This window comes from Pelobates fuscus, chromosome 1 (assembly GCF_036172605.1).
Source record: "Pelobates fuscus isolate aPelFus1 chromosome 1, aPelFus1.pri, whole genome shotgun sequence".
Lineage (NCBI taxonomy): Eukaryota > Metazoa > Chordata > Amphibia > Anura > Pelobatidae > Pelobates > Pelobates fuscus.
Genome location: NC_086317.1, coordinates 331932324 through 331958469, shown reverse-complemented (window position 1 = coordinate 331958469; position 26146 = coordinate 331932324).

The following is a 26146-nucleotide window of genomic DNA, read 5'->3' as shown; positions in this document are numbered from 1 at the left end:
TGTAATTACTGGGAGTGGTTTTAATGATGTACGTGTATGATTGGTTGTTTTGTCCCGCCCTGTGGGTGGTCCTGTATTTACAAAATGGTAATAAAAACCAGGCTGGGTGTTCCAGCACCTCAGACCTCTTCTGACCCTCTAACTTGCAGCCTCGACTCATGTTTGTAGGGGACAGCTATAATCACTACAGGGATTGCTATGCTCGTCATACTCCCTTAGCTACTGAGCTCTTGTAAGAGCTCTGGTTCCTGATCCTGCTTCGCTCGACAGAAGGAAGAGGTTCGCCTATTGGAACCTGGAGCCTGGTCGTAGGTCCAGGGCGCAGAGCAGACGGCGAGATACCAGCCCAGCAGCGGTGGTTCGTGGAGTTCGCAGTGCTTATGGTGGCTACGGTGCTGATGGTCCTTTGGTGAGCGCTAGGAGCATCCTTTCTACGGTCCAACTTCCAGCCAGCCTGGAGGCAACCGTAACAAGAAACATGTTCCATACCAGGTGAGGCCTTGAGTATATAGCGTAGCAATATGTATCCAAAAGTAATCACCCTCAATGTTCTAACTTCTTACGATCTAGAGAAGTGAGATACAGAAGAAAAGACAGAGGAAGGACAGAGAGATAGAGAAGAACGAAAATAGTGGATATAGTGTGTAGATCTACAAGAAATCCAGAGTGGCCGGGTGTACGGGTAAGGGCAACTCTCCACTGAGTCTCACGGTTTCCCCTGTTGCATACCGTCTTCCCAGGCAGGGTCTTTTAATTTGAGTGCTTTGTACCCCCCGCTTCCCCCCTCTTTTTTTTATTTTTTTTAATGCACCAAGTGCTATACCCCTGTTAGTCTGCTAAATTGCAGTTTGTCCAGGGTTCCCATATTTTCTAGAATTTTTTTGTGGAGCACCTGACCTGGGTGATCAGATTGTCCATTAGGTAAGTATTCCTTAATTTGGTGAGTACCTCTTGAAGGGGGGGGGGGGGAGTTCAGCTTTGAGCCATGATTGGGCCAAAGCCCTTCTAGCCGCTAAGGTAACAATTGCTCGTATCTGGACTATCCCTCCAGCAGTCTGCTTAAGAGGTACACCCATGGGGTATAATCTGGTTTACGTTGGAAGATTTGACCCATCAGGTCCTGTATCATTTTCTAATATATTTGAACTTGGGGACATTCCCACCACATATGTATATAGGAAACCCGCTGACCCAGTCTCTACAGCAAGTATCTGTCAGCTATTTTTTTTAATTCTATATTATTTCACCGGTGTGGTATACCACCTGAACATGGTTTTAAATGACTGTTCCTGCAACGTCACACATATGGATACTGCGTTGTTGGCCTACCATATGTCTTGCCACTCCACACCTTCTAATGTTTCCCCTAAGTCTGCTTCCCACTGTTCTGTATAGGATAAAGACCCCCATTTGGTCGTTTCATAGCTTAGATGGGCGTATATTATGGTTATTCAGCTCGACTGTATAGACTGACTAAGACAAATCCTTTCAAAGAAAGACTTTTTTGTGGGCCAATTCTCTCATGTGCCTGGCTCGCAAAAACTTTTAGTTAGAGATAGCGAAAGAAGTCAGTTGTTTTTGAAGCATTTTGTTTTAGGTGTTTGAATTCTATTAGTTTCCTATCCTCAAATATATGACATGTTATCTGTAAGCCTACTCTCTCCAGGTTTTGAAACTTCCTAGCTGCCATACCTGGAGCGTACGCCCTATTTCTCCATAATGGTGTAAGCGGTGAGGGGGAGGAAGCTAGTTTATACGTAGCTGCATTATTCCAGATTCTGATAGAGTTTAATATTGCTGGGTACGCTGTGCTTAACATTGGTCTATTTTCTTTTGGGACCCATATGAAAAACTGGGGTAGATCAGCCCGTCAGTAAAGACTCGAGGTCAACCCATTTCCTTACTTCCAGGGGCACGTGCCACATTGCTTATTGGGCGAATCGGGCTGTGGTATGATAGTAGTACAGGTGTGGCAAACCCAGGCCAACCCTCACAATTTAGGGTGGAAAAGGACATTTCACGATATTGCGTTATTCTCTGACGTTTATTTTGCCATATTATAGAGTCGATGACCTTTTGCAGTGGCGCTAGGTCCAATTTAGTCACAGGGATGGGGAGGGCTTGGTATAGGAATAAGATGTGCGGTAGGATAGTAATTTTAAAAGAGTGGATGCGGCCTATCCAGGAAATGGGTTTATCGCACCAATTATCCATATCTCGCATTAGGGTTCTCAGGAGAGAAGAGTAGTTCATTTCATATAATTTGGATTGGTCTGCCATTAGGTGCATCCTGCATATTTTATGAAGCTGCTTGCCATTTGGGTGTTGTGTGCCGATTGTATGCATGCCATGTCTGACGCAGATATTCCTATAGGGAGTACCATGGATTTCTCCAAGTTAGCCCTGTACCCAGAAAAGGAGTCACATTTAATTAGAACTTCAGTCAGTGCTGTCATGGATGTGTCGGGATTCATCACTGTCAGAAGTACTTCGGAAATAAAAAAATCCTGACCCCCTACCTCTATCCCCTGTATCTGAGAGTGGTTCCATAAAGCTTGCAGAAGGGGTTCTTGAGACAAAACAAAAAGAAAGGGGATAATGTGCATCCCTGCCTAGTCCCATTACCTAGCCAGAAGGGCTGCGGTCTCGCTCCCGTTATTTTCACTTATGCCATTACATTATAATACACAATTTGATCTCGTTATGTATTTATTCGGGAATCCTAAAAATGTGAGAAGGCTAAAAAGATAGGGCCATTTAACCCTTTTTAATGCTTTTTCGGCATCCAAAGAGACCACTAGAGTGGAAGTGCCTTCCAGGGATGAATCCAACCTGTAGAAAAAAGGAAGAAAAAAACAAACAAACCAAAAAGGGATGTCTTATATAAAGACCGCCCAGAGGGTAACTACCCAGTCCAATCTCAACAGTAGTGTAGTTGCCAAAAAAATAAAAAAGCCTTTATTGAAATCTATTAAAAACCTGGGTTATCAGTGATGGACAGAATAATATAGGGAGAAATATGTATGGTAGGAACAGGGCTAGTCAGGAGCCTAATAGCCAAAAGGAACCCTCACAAAAAACGGAGAGGGGATAGAAGGCAATATGTACCCCCATACATAACTCAGGTAACAAAGCAGTAGGAGAGAACAGGGAAAGGGAGAAACACACACTCCCAACCAAACAGTAGTGCTATGCTAATACCCTATCTCCTATAAAACACCTTCGTGGGTGTTCTAATCTAAATGCTGTCATAACATCTGAAGCCCCAGGTTACACACATGCTAGAAAAACATAAATGAAAAAGGTGCTCAGAGCAAAGTGCTCAAAGAGTATTAAAAACACAGAAGAACCCGACGTACGTTTCGGCGTGACCACACGCCGTCCTCAGGGGTATCAGCAGTGAGCAGAAACTGTCCGGGTGGTAAATTTATACCTTAAGCTCATAAGCTTTATTGTAATCACCTGTGATTGTGTCTAAGCTGCTCTGGTCCTCCTGCGAATGGGGCTGTGGGGGTGTGGTGTAACACACCATAGTGTCAGCCCACATTTCTATGTCAGAGGTGGCCAGAACAGAAAGCTGAACATAATCAGGTGGAAGGGAATTAACCCTTTGAGTGCCCCGCCCTGAACAGATATAAATGGATACTTACTATGTCTAAAGGGCAGTATCCATAGCTTAACAATTAACCCTTGGAATGTCCAAATTGTGTCATATAGGTCAAGTATGTGGATTGATTCTTATGGCTGTATTGTGTAGCTTTAGTACAATTAAAGAAACAACTTATAACCGTTGTAAACCAGTAAGGGATAAGTACAATGGCTATATGGGCAATCATACACAGAAGCCGACAATTATTTTTGTTTTTGCCACTGTAAATAGTAACCCATTAGTTTTGCAAACACAAAACAGACCCCTAAACTCTTAGACCTATAATACAAGTAAAGTGAATGGACATATGAACACCAAATATTAATAGAAATAAATAAAGAATATATACATATATACAGGCATAACTTAAGATACCATTTATTATCAGAATTATTGCAGTACTTTAAATAAACGGGGAATATGAAAACCCTTCATTTAACCCCAGGGGAGATAGCGTTTTGAGATGGTAAATCCAAAACGCCTCTCTTTGTCTTAGTTTTAGGTCCCAGTTTCCTTTCCTAGGAGGCTGTGGTACATGTTCAAGACCCATGAACCGGATGCCTGCCGAGGAGTGATTGTGATGTAGATGTAAATGCCTTGAGACGGGTGTTTCCAAACGTCTCTTGACAGAATTTACATGTTCACGTATCCTTAGCCTAAAGTGGCGAAAAGTCTTGCCTACATATTTTAGGCCACAGGAGCAAGACAGTAGGTAAACTACTCCTGTTGTGTTACAATTAAAGAAGGAACGTGGTTTGAAATTCATTAAGCCCTTGCAGTCAGAGGCCCTCTTGGTAATAAACGGGCATGCACTGCAGTGACCACATTGGAAAGAACCCATTGGTAGGTATTTTTGAAAATAACCTGACGGGGACGTAGTTGAGAGGTGACTAGGTGCTAGGATATCTCTCAAGTTTTTGCCCCTCCGTGCTGTAATTGAAGGGAGTGATGGCAGAATTTCCTTCAGATGCTTATCTGATTGGAGGATAGGCCAACATTTTTGAAAGACATTCAGCATAGTGTCCCATCCTGCATCATATGTACCGATGCAGCGTATTTTATTTTCCTCAGTCTTACGACCCCCATCTGTAATTAGGGTTTCCCGTTCAGTGTGGATTGCCCTCAGACAGGCTCTTTTCAGAACCCTATTTGGGTAACCTTTGGCCTTAAACATGTGACGCAGCTCATTTGCTTTTAATTTGAACTCCTCCATCGTGGAGCAGTTTCGTCGAAGTCTCAAATATTGGCCTATTGGGATACTGGAGTTGAGTGATATGAATCCAACCTGGTCAGCGTCGACCAGGGTGATTAGGAAAGGATTTAGTCTGTTTTCTAAGATTTTGGCTAGAATCTTGGTGTCGTGATTAATAAGTGATATTGGGTGATAGTTCTCAGTGCATAGAGGGTCTTTACCTGGCTTGGGTAGAAGCACAATGTAGCGGAATGCATTAAGCCTGTCCTGTTTATTCCTATGTAACCGTATGCCGTATGTAATTCGTACAGTATTTTTCACAGTTCTAATGTATTCTTATGTGTTTAACGTATGTTGTTCGGTAGTTTCCATCCGTATACTATACTAAGGGAAACTACCGAACTGGCGGACCACACCAGAGAAAAGTGTGGCAGCTATTAAGGCTCACACTTTCTCTGACCGCAGGTTAACAAGCTCGTTATGGATGTATCTGGGTGGTCGCCGTTCGTATGCGTACACGTGGCGGCGGCCATCTTACGTTTACGAACCTCAGCGGTGTTTGGTCGTCGAGTGTCTGGAACTCAAATTGGCCACTCGATTACCCGAACACCGCTGAGACCTCCAGAGTTCCGTAACTACCGAACGGAAAGGTTAATCAGAACCCCGTACGATAGTTTTGAAGTACCGAACAAGGGTATTCGTATGAAGGGAAATTGAACCATGGATGGCAGTATTTTATATGCAATTCACCTCCCGAACGAAGACCGACCGCAGGGCCAAAATGTATGGAACACTTTTCGGATACCACCTCGTGTGTGGTCGGTCAAATTACACCCTCCACCTAACTCCCGAACCCCTGGTCCGATCTGGGTGAATTTTGGATATGTTAGTCACCCAGATCAGGGCTACCAGGGCATGCCACTTAAATAACTGTACCAGGCTGTTTTGGGGTACATCCAGAATAGGGGTAAAAATGTACTAGTTATAAGTGGATTATGTGTCACACTGAGGGGAGGAGAGGGATGGGAGGTAATTACTGTACTATTGGTCAGTGTAATAATTACTGTAAATCCCTCCCTTGCAAGGGAGAACCCTTTATAAGAAAGTGTGTGATTAAAGGATTTTAGTTCTGCTCCTGAAACTGTGTGTCGTCCAGTTATTGGGATTGCTGTGGGGATATTGCTGTGTTATTTTGCCTGCTGGAAACTCTGCCTGTGGATTTACTATTGCCTTGTTCCTGAGCCTCACTGGGATCTTAAGTGGAGAATAGCTGTGGGATATCAGCTCTCCGCTACACACAATATTCGCTGGGGACATCTTCCTGTCTGGCATGCCTCCCTTCTGGAAATTGTTAAAGAAAAGGCTTATAATAAAGCAGTGCTTGTTGCTCATCAGGTCTGATATGGCTTTATCAATTTCTTCTGCAGTAATCACACTGCCCAGTACAGCGACTGCGTCCGTGCTCAGTTTAGGTAGCCCTAGATCCTTCAGGAATGATAGTATGTCATTGTTCTCCGTGGTGCACAGAGGTCTCGAGGTGAATGATTATTAGACATGTGCAATTTGTTTCGGTCTGAATTTAAATTCTGAATTGCAGAATTTCCAAAGTGCTTAAGTGCCGAATTTCAGAAGTGCCGAACCAAACCGAATTGTCGAAGTCCCGAAGTGCCCAACCGAAACGAATTGCTGAAGTGCCGAATTTCGGAACTGCAGAAGTGATTTGGATTTCTAAAAAGTGGCAAAACAGGAGAGGGAGGGAAAACTAAGGGAATGATGACAGTTCTCTAACCCTATCCCTACCCCTACCCCTAACCCTACCCTTAACCCTAATCCTAACCCTTACCCAAACCTTCCTCTAACCCTACCCCTAAACCTACCCCTATCCTCACCCCAACCCCTAACCCTACCTTTAACCCTACCCCTAACCCTACCTTTAACACTACCCCGAACCCTTACCCCAACCTTCCTCTAACCCTACATTTACCCCTATCCCTACCCCTAACCCTACTCCTACCCCTAACCCTACCCAGGAACAGTTCCTTTCTCCGTACCATTTAGAGCTGTTTAAATATTTGTACGCTATTATTTGCCTTGTGTTTGAATTCCAAGGATCTCAGGGATCCCATTAGTCTCGCCAATGTCTCGGTTTTCTTTTTTTTCTTTACCCTTAATGACTGCCTTGTGGGCCGCCCATAAAGTCCCTGGGGAGATATCGGCAGATTAATTTTTGGTGAAGTAGTACTTTATTTCTTTACATACCGTGGCCACTGTCTGAGTGTCTCTCAACAGAGAGAAATTCAGCTTCCATGTCCACGGTGATGCAGTACACAGGTTTCCAAGTTTCAAAGAGACCTCTGCGTGGTCCGACCATGTGATTGAGCCTATAGACGAGTCGGTGACCCCCAATAAGCTGAAGTTATTTACTAGAAAGAAATGAAATCTCAAGTACGTTCCATGGGGAGCTGAATAGAATGAGTAGTTAACTTCGCTGTGGTGTTGTGCCCTCCACATGTCTACCAAGCCAAATTTCTGTATAAACCCATGTAGCAGTCTGTCCTGTCGCCCCCTACCATGGGATCGGAGCTGACCTCTGCCCGAGCTTCTATCTATCGCCGGGCATAGCACCGCATTGAAATCACCGCCCATTATTAGCATCCCATGGGGGAGTGCCTCTAATTTGGTGTTAAGCTTTTCCCAGGATTTGGGTTCAGGGGTATTTGGTGCATACACGTTAATCAAGTGTGTTGTATGGGAGTAGAATATGTATATTTCTATATAGATATTTATACTAAATATAACAGATTTATATATTATATATGTATTTATATAATAAATAAATAAGAAGATTTACTGCTCTTCATTTTTCCCTCTATTGCTCAACTTTGACTTTATCTGTGAATAAAATCAGCAGTTAGTAATGCTGATTTTATTCACAGATAAAGTACAAATTGATCCATGTGGGATTTACCTGTGCAGCCTAATTCAATGAATATGACTCCACAGGTAAATCCCAGATGGATCAATTCATTCTGATGTGGATAAAAAGTAATTTGATTCAGATGAGCCGGCTCAAACACATTTTTGCTCAAGTCTATGATATATTAAACTGTATAATTAGTAAATACTTAGTATACAAAAATAGATTACATTTTTTTTATGCTCCACCTTTTTTGGTCACTTCTCACTTGATCTGTGACTAAAATTTGACTCAAAATTCTTTTTAAAGCAACATTGATGGAAATACAAATCATGAAACAAATTAAACCGCTTGTTTATTCCTTGTGTCATTTGTTTTGTATTTTGGCCAGATGGCGATTCAGGATAATGGAATTCGTACAACTAACCAATTGCCCAAACTTGGGATGAACTGGGTTTCATTTGAAACCAATGCACAAATCTAGTATTAATTCTATATATTTTTATGTATGGAAGTTTGGCCACAGAACCCTCTGTAATTTATTTTAAACAGTTTTTTGTTTATTTCTATAAACATATGTCAACCCCATCAAACTGTTACAGCATACTGGATCTTCCTGAAAAAAATGGACTTAAACAGCGACAGCGACATAGTACCCATCATATGGCCGATAATACAGATAGCATGGCTGGATTTGCAGTTTGAAGCTCTGCCTGCAGATGCACTGCCTGGGTTTTCGGGCAGTCCCCCAAAAAATACATCATTAAAAAAAACAAAAAAAAAAAAACACTATTAAACATTTTAATATATTATATTGATATTTAACATAATTAAAATAAACGCAAAAAATAGTTACCACACAATTCCATAATGGGGATAATTCTAATTCCAATTCCCTGGCCCACATATGGTTTCAAAGGCAACATAACCAAGTTTCAATGTGTAAAAACTGAAATGGGCAAGACTTATAACTTTCCAAAATGCCATAAAACTTGGGCATGGATGTATTGTTGTATTTTTGAGGCATTGCTGAACACATACAGGTGATACTCGAAAAATTAGAATATTGTGCAAAAGTTCATTCATTTCAGTAATGCAACATAAAAGGGGAAACTAATATATGAGATAGACGCATTACATGCAAAGCAAAATAGTTCAGGCAGTGATTTGTCATAAGTCCTATGATTATGGCATCAACTTGCAGGGAAAGTAAAAGATACGTTTTGCTGCCCTAGGCAGGACAGTGCTCGGGCACCACCCTAATTTAAATTTTCCCCACACACACACACACACACACACACACTGAAACACACACTCACTGACAGACACACACTCACTCACATTCACTGACACACACTCACATTCACTGACACACACACTCACATTCACTGACAGACACACACTCACTGACACACAGACACACAGTGACACACACACTCAGTGACAGACACACACTCACTCAAATTCACTGACACACACTCACTTACTCACTCACATTAACTGACACACACACACTAACATTCACTGACACACACAAATTTCCCCAACTCACTACGTTTTTTGCTGCCCCCTGGAAATTGCCGCCCAAGGCAAATGCCTAGTTTGCCTCGCGGCAAATATGTCCCTGATTAAGAGGAGGAAAGATAAGAAGTTCAGTTTTAAAAAGAATGAGTTTTACAAAGTGGGTGGACACATCTATTCATAGACAGAAGAGGGGTAACTGATGATGTGTTCTAGGGTAGTGGGGGCGTGATTCGGGTAGGATGGGGCGTGATTCTTGGTGTCATTGACATACAGGAGGCAGTCAAATCAAAAATAATAAATACATTTGCCAGTAGGAAAAAAAAAAGGGATCAATGGGGAGCCTTCAGGAACTCCAACTGAGACAGGAAGAGGGCAGTAGGTGTTAACAGAAAAAGAGACACTGAAGGATCATTAAGAGAGAGAGAATGAGAACCATGAAAGAACAGTATTAGGACCAAGGGTGTGAAGGGGAGGCCAAGAATGTGTTTGGAGAAAGTCAGTGTCAGGCTGTGAAAAGCTTGGAACGCAATTAGTATTGCAATAAATATACATCTAGGATAACAGAAAAAAAAAACCTGTCCATCCTTTAAAAAATGGTTTATATTACGTATGGGAGAACTTTATAAATTAAGTGTTTAATTACAGTGGAACAAACACATAGTAAAAATGCAGAAAAGGTCTATGTCACAATATGACAACATTTGAGAAAAGACTGAGTTATGAAGGAATTAATGCTTCTCATGGAGAAGCTCTGGATTAAATTCACCTCTTGGAGAAGCATCAGAAAAGAAGGAGAAGTGCATTTGCCGTGCATGCACCATAAGTGCTCATTTCATTAGACTGGGCAGAGTGGCAACTCTAGATTGTAAGTGGCTGCATTAGATTGGAAAGAGATCAAGATGATGATCTCATAGAAAGCCGATGAGCTACTAAGAGGAGACTGTCCTGGCATGACAATAAGTGTAAACTTAATTTGTATTTGTATTTTTGTATTAATTTGTATTTGTTTTTGTATTTTAGAATTTCAAAAAGTGTAAGGTTGCAATCTAACACAATAAATAAGCACACAAAGGTTAAGATAAGTACATTTGAGAAGAGTCATTTGTCCCCAAAAAAGGCTTGCAATGTGCAATTATTGCTGTTATTACAATACAAGTAGTTAAATGTGTACTACTTTGCAGTTATTTTCAAGCTCTTATAATACGACAGCAAGTGATAACTAATTAAAATATTTTCTTTAGTCAAAACACTTTTGAATTTTCTTTTTTAACATGCTAGCATTTTTGGGGTTTATGTTTGATGTTTTCTAAACATTATATAAAAGACAGATTACATCTGGGATAAGTAAAAAAAATCAAACTTTTGAATAACATTAGTTAGCTAAATTAGTTGATGTCACTGATCAGATTGATCAGTAGTGCTTCAGAGGAAAACTCTTAAAAGCTTGTCTTTGAAATATTATGTTACTCAAATAAAAAAGGTATCATTGCATACCTTAATACTCTGGTATTTTGAATGGTATATATAATAATGATTTTTCTCACCCCTCTCGGGTCCTCTACCAGAGGTCTGGGAGTTTGAGGGTTCTGCGCAGTTACTTAGCTGTTTCTAGAACTGCACTCTTCTGGACAGCAATCTCAGATGTCCCACCTGGAATCTGTTAAAGCCACTCCCTCAACTTGGGAGTGTCAGGATCGGGACAGGGATCCAACACGCAGAGTCCAAACAGTAGAAAGGTACGTGTACCGGGCCTTAGAATGGCCGGACTAACGTACAGAGAATAACAGAGAATGGTCAGAGACAAGCCGAGGTCGAGGGAACGAGAAGACAGGTAAGCGAGAGACAAGCCGGGTCAGAGGGATAACAGAGATAAGCAGAATAGTACAACAAGCCGGGTCAAAACCAAAGAGAATACTAGAATACAAGAGCACTGAGTGACTAGACAAGCTAGAACCACGACAGGGCAATGAGCTGAAGAGAGAAGCAAGCTTAAATACCCTGACTCCGGAGAGTAGACACGCCTCCGACAAGTCCTGATTTGATATCGGACAATTGAGTGACAGGTCACTCGGGATGGGCGTCATGACGTCACGTACTGAGCGTCATGTTAGAAAAGGAAGCGGATCCCTCGCGGCCAGCGTTTAAGTGACTGGATGGACCGCGAGGAACGGGGGAAACGGCTCGTCTAGACGGATAAACAACTAAGTCTCTACCTCTCTCAGAGGTAGAGACCTCAGGTACCCTGACAGTACCCCCCCTCTCAGATACGCCCACCGGGCGGAAGGAACCGGGACGAGATGGAAAGCGGGAGTGAAACGCCCTGCGGAGGCGAGGAGCATGAACATCCTCCTGGGGTACCCAACTCCTCTCCTCAGGACCATATCCCTTCCAGTTGACTAGATATTGTAGCTTCCCCCGGGAGATTCGGGAATCGATAATGGAGTTGACCTCGTACTCCTCCTGACCCTCCACCTGAACTGAACGAGGTGAGGAAACCGTAGAGGAAAAGCTGTTGCAAATCAGCGGTTTCAGCAAAGACACATGGAAGGAGTTAGGGATGCGTAAGGCAGATGGCAGAGCTAGGCGATACGCAACCGGGTTGATACGAGTCAGAACCCTGTAAGGCCCTATGTAACGAGGGGCAAACTTCATAGAGGGAACTTTTAAACGAATGTTCTTAGTACTCAGCCATACTCTATCCCCAGGAACAAAAACTGGAGCCGCCCTTCTGTGCTTATCAGCGTGTTTTTTGAACAACATAGAATTATGCAGGAGAATTTGACGAGTCTGATCCCACAACTTCTTCAGATTGGCGACATGATCATCAACCGACGGTACTCCTTGGGAAGAAGAGACCGAAGGAAAAATGGAAGGATGAAAGCCATAGTTCATGAAGAAGGGGCTAGAACGAGTAGAATCACAAACGAGATTATTGTGTGCGAACTCCGCCCAAGGAATCAAACCGACCCAATCATCCTGGTGTTCGGAAACAAAGCAGCGCAGATATTGTTCAATCTTTTGATTGGTACGTTCAGCAGCCCCGTTAGACTGGGGGTGATAGGCAGAGGAAAAGTTCAATTTGATGCCTAATTGAGAACAGAAGGATCTCCAGAATCGTGAGACAAATTGAGAACCTCTATCAGAAACAATTTCAGAAGGTATCCCATGTAAGCGAAAAACCTCTCTCGCGAAAATCTCCGCCAATTCAGGAGAAGTCGGGAGTTTAGGTAACGGCACAAAATGAGCCATCTTAGTAAATCTATCAACCACCGTGAGAATAACAGTCTGTCTCTTGGAAGCAGGTAAATCCACAATAAAGTCCATGGCCAAGCAGGACCATGGTTTCTCAGGAATGTCCAAAGGGTGTAATAGACCACATGGCGATGTGTGAGGCTGTTTAGTCTTGGTACAAATCTCACAAGCTCCGATGAACTCCTTAATATCCTTTCGTAAGGAAGGCCACCAGAAATCCTTAGAGATCAGGGAATAAGTCTTGCGAATGCCAGGATGACCAGCCACCTTACTTTCGTGGAAACACTGTAAGAGCTCCAATTGGAGTTCAGGAGGAACAAAGTTTCTTCCCTCAGGAGTCTGTCCAGGTGCCAGATGTTGTGACTTCATGATCTGGGCAAGCAACGGGGAATGGATTTTGAGACTTGTGTTAGCAATAATATTGCATTTAGGTACAATAGAGGACAGAACCGGTTCAGATGAAGCAGAAGGTTCATATTGGCGAGATAGGGCATCGGCTTTAGAATTTTTTGAACCAGGCCTATAAGTGAGAACGTAATTGAAATGGGTGAGGAATAACGACCAACGAGCTTGCCTGGAGGACAATCGCTTGGCCTCTCCAATATAGGACAAGTTCTTGTGATCCGTTAAAATAGTAACAGGATGTAATGTCCCTTCCAATAAATGTCTCCATTCTTTTAAAGCCTTGATAACAGCTAGTAGTTCTCTGTCACCAATGTCATATCTGCTCTCAGCACCAGACAATTTTTTAGAAAAAAATCCACATGGGTGTAAGGGTTTATCCACACCTAGCCTTTGGGATAGGATAGCACCTATGCCAGTCTCCGAGGCGTCAACCTCAAGTAGGAAAGGAAGAGTGGTATTAGGGTGAACTAAAATTGGGGCGGAAGCAAAAAGCTCCTTGAGAGTTTTGAAAGCAAGGAGAGCTTCCTTGGACCAATTCTTAGTATCAGCCCCCTGTTTGGTCATATTGGTAATGGGCGCAATAATAGAAGAATAACCCTTAATAAAGCGCCTATAATAATTGGAGAACCCAATAAATCTCTGAACGGCCTTAAGACCCTTGGGTAGAGGCCAATCTAGAATGGACTGGAGTTTATCCGGGTCCATCTTAAATCCCTCCCCAGAGATCACATAACCGAGGAAGTTTACTTGGGATTGATCGAAACTACATTTCTCCAATTTGCAGTACAGACCATGTTGAAGAAGTTTGTGCAAAACCCTTCTGACTTGTTCGTGGTGAGTCTCAATCTCTCTAGAATGTATGAGTATATCGTCCAGGTATACAATAACACACTCATGCTGAAATTCCCTAAGAACCTCATTTATCAGATCCTGGAATACAGCCGGTGCATTACATAACCCAAAAGGCATAACTGTATATTCATAGTGACCGTAACGAGTGTTGAACGCCGTCATCCACTCGTGTCCTTGCTGGACTCTCACCAAGAAATGCAGGAGCTAGTTTAAAGGAGGGTCTACGAGTCCTATCTCGAGTATTCTGCCTCTCTCTTAAGCGTTCATCAATGCGAGAGATAAAAGAAATTAAATCCTCCAAATTCTCAGGGAGCTCTCTAGTAGCGACCTCGTCAAGGATTACATCTGATAACCCATTTAAAAATACGTCTATATAAGCCTGCTCGTTCCACTTAACTTCTGCCGCCAAGGATCTGAACTCTAGTGCATAATCCACAAGTGTTCGATTCTCCTGTCTAAGGCGCAACAGTAATCTAGCTGCATTGACCTTCCTACCAGGGGGGTCAAAAGCTCTTTTAAAAGCAGCTACAAAGGCATTATAGTTATACACTAACGGGTTATCATTCTCCCATAAAGGATTAGCCCATCTCAGAGCCTTCTCAATGAGTAACGTAACAATAAATCCAACCTTCGCTCTATCTGTAGGATAGGAGCGGGGTTGTAATTCGAAATGGATGCTGATCTGGTTCAAAAAGCCACGACACTTCTCAGGAGAACCGCCATAACGTACTGGTGGAGTAATACGAGAAGAAGCACCTACAGTAGCTACTTCTAGACCTGAACTTACAGGAGAGATCGAAGGAGTACGTGTCTCCTCTGGTGGGTTACTAGCACGAGACAATAGCGCCTGTAGTGCTAGGGCCATCTGATCCATCCTGTGTTCCATGGCATCAAACCTGGGGTCGGAAGAACCAAGCTGACTGTTTGTACCTGCAGGATCCATTGGCCCTGTCGTAATGTCAGGATCGGGACAGGGATCCAACACGCAGAGTCCAAACAGTAGAAAGGTACGTGTACCGGGCCTTAGAATGGCCGGACTAACGTACAGAGAATAACAGAGAATGGTCAGAGACAAGCCGAGGTCGAGGGAACGAGAAGACAGGTAAGCGAGAGACAAGCCGGGTCAGAGGGATAACAGAGATAAGCAGAATAGTACAACAAGCCGGGTCAAAACCAAAGAGAATACTAGAATACAAGAGCACTGAGTGACTAGACAAGCTAGAACCACGACAGGGCAATGAGCTGAAGAGAGAAGCAAGCTTAAATACCCTGACTCCGGAGAGTAGACACGCCTCCGACAAGTCCTGATTTGATATCGGACAATTGAGTGACAGGTCACTCGGGATGGGCGTCATGACGTCACGTACTGAGCGTCATGTTAGAAAAGGAAGCGGATCCCTCGCGGCCAGCGTTTAAGTGACTGGATGGACCGCGAGGAACGGGGGAAACGGCTCGTCTAGACGGATAAACGACTAAGTCTCTACCTCTCTCAGAGGTAGAGACCTCAGGTACCCTGACAGGGAGTCACAGACCAGAGTGCTCCTATAACAATTGGGCTACTAATGCCTTCACTTTCCACATCCTTTCTAGTTCTTCTTTCAGTCCTTGGTATTTGTCCTCCTTTTTCCTGATGTTATAGTCACTGGGTATTGTCACATCCACCCCAACTGCAGTGTTTTGTTCCTTGTCTACCACCACGATGTCTGATTTGTTGGCCAGCACTTGCTTGTCTGTCTGGATCTTGAAGTCCCACAGGATCTTAGCCCTGTCATTCTCAACTACCCTCTGTGGTCTCTCCTATCTGGACTTAGGCAGGTCCAATGCATATTCTGTTCAGATGTTTTGGTACACAATACCAGCAACTTGGTTGTGTCTCTCCATGTATACTGTTCCTGCTAACATCTTGCATCCGGCTACTAGGTGCTGGACTGTCTCCGAGGCCTCTTTGCACAGTCTGCACCTTGGGTCTTGTCTGGTGTTGTAGACTCCAGCTTCTATTGATCTGGTGCTGAGTGCCTGCTCCTGTGCTGCTTAGTGATGTCCCAGACGGTTCGCCGGCGAATAGTTCCTTGCGAACATAGCGTGTTCGCGGCGGCGGGCGAACATATGCGATGTTCGGTCCGCCCCCTATTCATCATCATTGAGTAAACTTTGACCCTGTACCTCACATTCAGCAGACACATTCCAGCCAATCAGCAGCAGACCCTGCCTTCCAAACCCTCCCACCTCCTAGACAGCATCCATTTAAGATTAATTCGGAAGCTGCATTCATTTTTTTTTTTCAATTTATTATTATTATTTTTTCAGTGCATATAAATGTTACAAGCAGATACTTCCCCCAGACACTCTGTATTACTGCAGATACTCCCTCCAGACACTCTGTGTTACTGCAGATACTCCCTCCAGACACTCTGTGTTACTGCAGATACTCCCTCCAGACACTCTGTGTTACTGCAGATACTCCCTCCAGACACTCTGTGTTACTGCAGATACTCCCTCCAGACACCCTGTGTTACTGCAGATACTCCCTCCAGACACTCTGTATTACTGCAGATACTCCCCCGTGACACTGACACAGAGCAGAATAGGGACTGTTCCTCCTACATAGGGTAACTTGGCAGATATGGATTGACACCTATCCTAAGCATCCCTGATAAACACTGACACAGAGCAGAATAGGGACTGTTTCCCCTACATATGTTCACTTGGCAGATATGGATTGACACCTATCCTAAGGATCCCTGATACACACTGACACAGAGCAGAATAGTTCCCCCTAATTCTAAAGAACTTTCCCACGCTGTGTAAAATGACAAAGAGCTCTCTGATTGGCTTAAACCAGCCAATCAGAGTGTTCTTAGCCTAATTGCAGGGCGTGGCAAGGCTTTATAAGCCTTCCCCCACCCTGCAGAGCTCAGTCTGCGCGGAGCCCTCCATGGGTGAAGATGGATTATTTTTTTTTAAATTGCGTCGGTTCTTATGGCTTTTTATTTGGCCTTTTTTGGGCTGAAAAAAGAAGAAGATTTTAGAAAAAAGAAGACGTCAAATGGTAAGTTGAATTTTTCTTTACAGGTTAGTTATTTTATTCCCCCTTCACTATTTTTTAGGGTGAAGGGGATAGGTAGGGGGTAACTTTTTTTGGGGTGGGGGTGGGACTTGGGGACCCCTAGTTACCTTTGATTGGGGGGGGATTTTTATTTAGGGCTCCCACCCACCACTCAGGGGTGGGGGCTGGGGGGGACAGTAGGTCCCCCCTCATTATTTTTATGGCCCCCACCCACCGCACAGGGGTGGGGGCCGGGGGAGGACAGTAGGTCCTCCCCCATTGTGATTTATGGCCCCCACCCACCGCGCAGGGGTGGGGGCCGGGGGGAGGACAGTAGGTCCCCCCCTCATTATTTTTATGGCCCCCACCCACCGCGCAGGGGTGTGGGCTGTAGTGGGGAGGACAGTAGGCCCCCCCTCATTATTTTTATGGCCCCCACCCAACGCGCAGGGGTGGGGGGAGGACAGTAGGTCCTCCCCCCATTGTGATTTATGGCCCCCACCCACCGCGCAGGGGTGGGGGCCGGGTGGGAGGACAGTAGGTCCACCCTCATTATTTTTATGGCCCCCACCCACCTCGCAGGGGTGGGGGCCGGGGTGGGGAGGACAGTAGGTTCCCCCCCTCCTTATCTTTATGGCCCCCACCCAATGCTCATGGGTTAGGGCGGGGGAAGGACAGTAGGTCCACCCAACCCATTGTGATTTATGGCTCCCACCCACTGCGCAGGTGGTTTTGATAAACCCCCAGTGGTGAAAGGCGTTAATGGTTATTAATATTGTGTAATTTATATAATAAATGATTTTTGCTTATATATATTTGTACCACTATCATTTTACACACTATTTTTATTTATTTTTTCCTGGCATTTTATACTACTTATCCTGAAGTGGGGATTATACCACCAACACTATTTTCAAAGTGCAGTGTGGCCTGCACTTTACTTGTGAGTATATTTTATTTTATTTTATTCACTACTTCATTATATCATCATAGAGCACTATTTGCTGTTTTTATCTCCTGGACAAACCCCCTGGAGGATAAGCACCAACATATCCTATAAGCGGGGATTATTCCGCTGTATGCTTTTAAATCCTGAGCTTGCCATAGCTCACCTAAATGTGAGTGTAACATATATATTTTAATTATTGTTACATTAACTTTATACACTCTGCACGATTGGTCTTCTCTTCTTGTGTCTTCCATATCACGAGACGGTGTGAACTACTATAACAAGAGAAGATACCCCTACAGCGGAATTAGTGACTATATCCATTTTACCTTCTGATATTTATTGGAACTTACCTATTTTGAATTTTTATTTACATTTTTAATTTCAATTTTTTTTTTGTGGCGCAGCCTTTCTTTTTCCTTATTGTATATTTCTCATGTAGAGGGTTAGAGGGTTACCCTCTATAAGGTCGCTGCCTATCCACTATATTATTAGCGCTAACCTATCCTTTCTATTTGGACCATATGTGTTGATGGCTTGGATCTCGTCCTTGTCATTGAGCTAGGACTTCAGGACCTGTCTGACTCTTTGGAGGAACTTGGATGATCCTATCCTCCTTGCTTCTTCCTCATGGTTGCCATGTGTTTGTGGTACCCCCATGTACTTGTAGCTGCTCTCAACATCTTCTCTTTGGCCTTCTGGTACTTCAACTCCTTCTCTCCTGAACATCTTCCCTCTTTTTGCTATCATGCGCCCGCACTTCTCTAGTCCGAACAACATTCCGATGTCCTTGCTGTATATCCTAGTTAGGTGGATCAGTGAGTCAATGTCTCGCTCATTCTTGGCATACAGCTTGATGTCGTCCATGTAGAGTAGGTGGCTGATGGTAGCTCCACTCTTGAACCTGTATCCGTATCCACTCTTCTTGATCTGGCTAAGTGGGTTGAGGCCTATGCAGAACAGCATTGGGGATAGCATATCACCTTGGTATATGCCACCTTTAATGTTCACTTGAGTTATTGTCCTGGAATTGGCTTCTAGAGTTGTTTTCCACTAGCCCATCGAGTTCTTGATGAAGGCTCTTATTGTCTTTCTTGTAGTCAATCCAGGCCGTACACACACACACAAAAATATATATTTATTATATTTTTATTTATTTTTAAATATATATATATATATATATATATATATATATATATATATATTTATTCGTGTACGGTCTGGATTGAGTACAAGAAAGCCTATACACATATATATATATATATATATATATATTTCCAAGTCACACAATATAAAACAAAATTGGCACCATGTAAAACATTTACACTTTTGCAAAGCATATTTGCATTTCCATTTCCATACCTGTTGTATCCTGTTTGGATTCACAAGTATATAGCGTTCATTAAATGTGTTGATTAGACTTCAATTAGCACATACAATGTTATCTAGAATAAAATGGACAGAAACCATTTTTGCTTAACATGATATAATGGTTTTCCTCTATGTGTTTATTTCCTCAATTAAATCTACAGCTTTCAGTAACAGACTGTTAATAAATAAGCTATAATTTTCTATACACTATTAACAATGTGTTTTGAAAAATAAACACATCATAAGCCATATTATTATGCATAGATATTATAGAATTCAATTAAGGCATCGTTTATATAAAATGTGTGTAAATTACAGTTTCATTCTTTTCTTACATTAATGCTAGCATTGCATGCATATTTTCATTGTGTATGTATATAAGATTAATACGGGAGCTGTAAGCAGAGACATACTGTTTGAATCACTAATAAGTACAGTACGTGTTGACTTTAACACATAGGCCTTGATTTAATATTTTTGGATAAGTTATTCAAATTACTTAATATGTTTTCAAAAGATTAAAATATCAGAAAAAACATATTCACATTTATTGTAAGAAATACAAATATTACAATATTTTTCAAAGTAAACCATTTTAAAAGTTAATGCAAAAATATGAAATAATTTGAAACGTTTATACAAAAATATTAAATTGGAGCCATAGGTTGGATTCACAATGCAGAGTTGGTATACTATTCGTGTACTATTTTGGTCGGTTTTATATGCCTAAGTCTCTACCCAGTGGGCTGAGCCTAACATTTGCATCAGAAAAATGCTTTGACATTCTTGGAACAGAGCACAGTAGACTGGTGCACATCTTAAAATGTATTCAATCTAGACTGTTTGTTATATCAACATTCCCATTTATCAGAAACAAAATTTGTTTGTTTGCATTAATTTTGTTTGAATTTTAATACCGTTCTTCATTGGATAACAAAATGTATTAAATGCCAATTTCCCACAACCTACACTGAACAAAATTATAAACACAACACTTTTGTTTCTACCCCCATTTTTAATGAGCTGAACTCAAAGATCTAAGATTTTTTCTATGTACCCAAAAGGCCTATTTCTCTCAAATATTGTTCACAACTCTGTCTAAATCTGTGTCAGTGAGCACTTCTCCTTTGCCGAGATAATCCATCCACCGCACAGGTATGGCATATCAAGATTCTGATTAGACAGCATGATTATTGCACAGGTGTGCCTTAGTCTGTCCACAATAGAAGGCCACTCTAAAATGTGCAGTTTTATCACACAGCACAATGGCACAGATGTCACAAGTTTTGCGGGAGTGTGCAATTGGCATGCTGACTGCAGGAATGACCACCAGAGCTGTTGTCTGTGAATTGAATGTTAATTTCTCTACCATAAGCCATCTCCAACGGGTTTAGAGAATTTGGCAGTACATCCGAACGGCCTCACAACCGCAGACCAAATGTAACCAAACCATCCCAGGACCTCCACATCCAGCATCTTCACCTCCAAGATCGACTGAGACCAGCCACCTGGACAGCTGCTGCAACAATTGGTTTGCATAACCAAGGAATTTCTGCACAAACTGTCAGAAACCGTCTTAGGGAAGCTCATCTGCATGCTCGCCGTCCTCATCGGTATCTCGACCTGACTGCAGTTCATCATCGTAAACAGCTTGAGTGGGCAAATGTTCACATTCAATGGCGTCTGGCACTTTAGAGATGTTCTCTTCATGGATGAATCCCGGTTTTCACTGTACAGGGCAGATGGCAGACAGTGTGTATGGCGTTGTGTGGGTGAGCGGTTTGCTGATATCAACGTTGTGGATCAAGTGGCCCATGGTGGCAGTGGGGTATGGTATGGGCAGGCATATGTTATGGACAACGAACACAGGTGCATTTTATTGATGGTATTTTTAATGAACAGAGATACCGTGACGAGATCCTCAGGCCCATTGTTGTGCAAATCATCCACGACCATCACCTCATGTTGCAGCATTATAATGCACAGTTGTTGCAAGGATCTGTACACAATTTCTGGAAACTGAAAACATCCCAGTTCTTGCATGACCAGCATACTCATTGGACATGTCACCCATTGAGCCTGTTTGAGATGCTCTGGATTGGCGTATATGACAGTGTGTTTCAGGTCCTGCCAATAACCGCCATTGAAGAGGAGTGGACCAACATTCCACAGGACACAATCAACAACCTCATCAATGCTATGTGAAGGAGATGTGTTTCACTGCATGAGGAAAATGGTGGTCACACCAGATACTGACTGGTTTTTGGACCCCGCCCTCCCCTGGATCCTCCCAATACAGTAAAACTGCATATTTTAGAGTGGCCTCTTATTGTGTCCAGCCTAAGGCACACCTGTGCAATAATCATGCTGTGTGATATGCCACACCTGTGAGGTAGATGGATTATCTCGGCAAAGGAGAAGTGCTCACTAACGCAGATTTAGAGATTCTCAGAGATCCCATAATAATGAACCAGAGGGATTGTGGGGGACAAATCCCTCCACCAAGAAAATCAGGTGTAGCATTTAAGATTAGAGATGTCGCGAACATAAAATTTTCCGTTCGCGAATGGCGAACGCGAATTTCCGCAAATGTTCGCGAACCGGGCGAACCGCCATAGACTTCAATAGGCAGGCAAATTTTAAAACCCACAGGGACTCTTTCTGGCCACAATAGTGATGGAAAAGTTGTTTCAAGGGGATTAACACCTGGACTGTGGCATGCCGGAGGGGGATCCATGGCAAAACTCCCATGGAAAATTACATAGTTGATGCAGAGTCTGATTTTAATCCATAAAGGGCATAAATCACCTAACATTCCTAAATTGTTTGGAATAACATGCTTTAAAATGCACACGTGTGAAGGAAACTGACTGCTATAATTTCACAGTCAAATTTATAGGGTTTTTTTAATGTACACTACTGTTACACCAGATATGAGTTGCACTGGTGTGACACTGTGCCCTGGCAGGCCCTGAAATGCACACATATGAAGAAAACTGACTGCTATTATATTACAGTCAAAAAAAAATTTGTTTTTTTTTAAATGCAAGCTATTGTGACACCAGATATGAGTGGTGGCACTGGGCAAGTGGGCACAGTACACGCTGTGAGCCTGACACACATGCTGGCAGGCAGGCAACTGCAATTAGATTACACAGAAAAAAAAAGCAGACTGATGTTCTAGCCCTAAAAAGGGCTTTTTGGGGTGCTGTCCTTACAGCAGAGATCAGATGAGTCCTTCAGGACTGTAGTGGACACTGAATACACTAGCCTAGCTATTGATTTCCCTATTAAATCAACAGCAGCACACTGTCCCTCCTCTCACTAAGAATGCAGCTTCAGAATGAATCTAAAATGGATGCTGTCCAGGAGGTGGGAGGGTCTGGGAGGGAGGGTCTGCTGCTGATTGGCTGGAATGTGTCTGCTGACTGTGAGGTACAGGGTCAAAGTTTACTCAATGATGACGAATAGGGGGCGGACTGAACATCGCATATGTTCGCCCGCCGCAGCGAACGCGAACAAGCTATGTTCGCCGGGAACTATTCGCCAGCAAACTATTTGGGACATCTCTATTTAAGATCATATTCAGTACTGTGATTATTATAAAATGCTCCCCTTATCCTTATACATTCCTATTAGCACAGATAAAAAAGCAAATAACCTCATGTTTCGCAGACTGTGGAGGATATTCATGAACTTGCTCGGTAGTTTATTACCAAGTGGTATATTAGCTTTTTACTTTTTCCCCATGTCCATTAATGTGGGATGGAAAGTAATGATACACAGTGGAATAGGGGTCCCCAGTCCTCCTACTGACTTCATTGTTGTAAGGTTCTGATGGTAGTTACTGGTTATTAACTGTGTACATGGGCTTCTGGATGTTTGATTTGAGCCTCCACAAACCTACTTATCATACTGGTATCCTATTACTAAGAGGATACAGAACTGGAATACTTTGCAATCCATCTACTCCCTAACTTTTTCATTTCTAATTTATTTTAAAATGCATATGCTTGGCTATGGATGTTATTACTTTTTCAAATCTCAAATAAACCTACCAATCCCAAATGAATATGTGGATGAGTGAATATTGATTAAACTTGCAACCCCATGATAACTCAGCTAGACTAGTAACCATTGAACCAGCTCATGTTGTTGATATGAGAAGTTATATTAGGTAATATGTATGCTATCTCTCCTCCATTTCAGCTGTTGGAGGATTTTTCCCTTAATGTTGAGTAATTTAGCAATTTACACACAATCAGGGTTATTTACTAAAGTAAGAATTTCAAGTGATTTTAAAGTGAAATGTAAATTTTAAGAGACACCATAAGCACCAAAACAACTTTTGCTTAATGAAGCAGTTTTAGTGTAAAGATCATGCCCCTGTAGTTACACTACTCAATTATCTACCATTATGGAGATAGATCACTTTGTTAATACATCCCTAGTCCCATCTCCTTGCATGTGACTTGAACAGATTTCCTAAACACTTCATGTAGAGAGACATATAATGTTTAAACTTCCTTTATTGCACATTCTGTTTAATTTCAAATTTCTTATTTCCTGCTATGGTAATAGCCTTCTAGTACCTATAGCCCCCCCATGAGTGAAAAAAAGTTCAATTTAAAGAGCAGAAGATAACTTCTAAATCAAGTTAACAAAGGAACAAACTGAAAGCAGAGCAACCTTATGGAATGTTCAATTTTGGCTATTTTGACCTTAAATTTGAAATTCATTTTGAATTCAACTTGAATTTTTACTTTAGTGAATAGTTAAATCTAAAGAGCTATATTGCATGTCAACATTATAAGGTTTATTTAAAATAAGCTGGATTACTTTATTTAAAAAGTCTCACCAAAATGTTATTTACTAGTGAGTTAATTTCTGCTGCTAAATTTCTTAAATCATGACTGAAACCATAGCAGACTAAAACTCTGCTATTTTAATCACATGGTCTCAGGACATTACTCTCCCAATGCTTTTTTTTATGTAGTTCTGGCACAGTCACCTAAATGGTGACTAGGGCATCATAGCGTTAGGTATACATATATGTATTTTCAAAGCTATAATGTTCCTTTATGATTAATCTTTTCAATGTCATGGTGAACAATTGTGCAATGCATAGCTACCAGTGGCAGCTGGTAACGTTTTAACATGGTGGGACAGAATTTGACTCCACCCCTGTGAAGCAGAAAACCTCCCACCTTTGACAGTAATTGAACTCACACCCTTTGCATTACACTATCTCTAGGCTGCATTTTAAGTAATAGCTTTTGAGGAGATTTTACAACTTTTAAAATATACAATAGACATCCATTTCAGACACCCTGCTGGTGGTCAAATGGGGCATTTTAAAAATCATCTCATGAGACATACTGAGTATGTGTCACGATTCGGGGAACCCAACACGCTAACACACACACACACAGAAAAGGTGCCGTACCGGACCTTAGAGTGACCAGGTTAAGCACACACAGAATAGTCAGGAGACAAGCCGAGTAAGGGGAACGAGAAGACAGAATAACGAGAAACAAGCCGAGGTCAAAGGGTAGGAGAAAGTCACAAAGTCAGTTTTAACAAGCCAGAGAGTACGTAAGCAGAAACACAAGTTCAGAATCAATACTATAAAGCAAAGACCACAACAGGGCACTGAGAGACAGAAAAGGTAAGTATTTATAACCTTAACTTAATTCTGATTGGATAACTTCCAATCAGAATTAACAATCACACGTGGGGGATATCTATACCCCCCACTGTGATTGTTGTGCTGTAGCTTTAACGCCGGGTCACGTGAGTGACCCCGGCGTTCTGATAACAGTGCCAGCTCCCAGCGTGCAGCGGTAGACATGCTGCCGCTGGGAGGAGGAGAGGAGGACGCGAGCGGCGTGTCAAGAGGAGAGGACCGGTAAGGGGAGAGGGGACCGCAGGCGGCGACGGACCGAGGGTGAGTGCTGCGAGAGGATTGCATCCTCCCCTTACCGCTGCCCGCGGAGCCCTGACAGTATGTCTCAGATGCTCTCTGATTGGACAGATTTTAAAAATTATCTCCTCAACAGCTTATCCACATAGTCATGATTTATTATCAGTGACTCAGTCTTTGCTGTAGTGTGTATGTGTGTGTGTGTGGGTGGTGGTGGTGGTGGAGGGGTAGGTTGTTTGTTATACTACAACAGGGCTGTATGGTGTATGGTTAGTATTTATAATAGAAATGTGCTAGTCAACCCTTACCCAAAGAGAAATTATCTGTAATTCCCTCTTTTACCAATGACAATAGAATGTTGTCATGTATTTTGACAAAGGGAGCTGCCCTAAGTACTCCTATGGACAAGTCTCCATTGATAGCTATAAAGAGCCAACATTATGAATTACATTAATAACACTTATAGAACCAATGACACCCCTGTTTTTAGCTTAGACAATAAGACAGTTCGCAAACCCAAATTGCTCAATAGCAGATTTACAAAAAATCATGTTGATCACACAGATAGAATGTTAATCTGATAAATACCCCTTCTTCCTGAGATTATATATTCAAATATAGTTCAAACAAATTACATCTGATATATAGATTCTACAATTGTGCTTATTGTTTCCAGACAAATAGCATTAGACTGCCCCATGCCCTCACAAGAGACAGTAGACTTGTCATTATTTTCTGATCTCTTGTCATTAATTAGTGCTTTCATCATGTCTGTAAAGTTTTGAAAATATTAAAATCTACATTTTTGCATATTATTTCTCCATACCACAAGTGTTTATATAATCACTTATAATCTGTAATATTTCTGCAATATATAAACATAAAGGTTTTCATCATATTGTATGGGTTTGTTTTAAATGTTTTGTTTACAAAACATTTTATATTGTGGCTATATAAATGCTGATAATAATATCACTTCCCATGAAACCTTGATCATGGCATTTCATTTTTATTAGTGAATGTGATCCTTAGAGGAGAGGTAAATGTTAGCTTATTAGTTTACTTT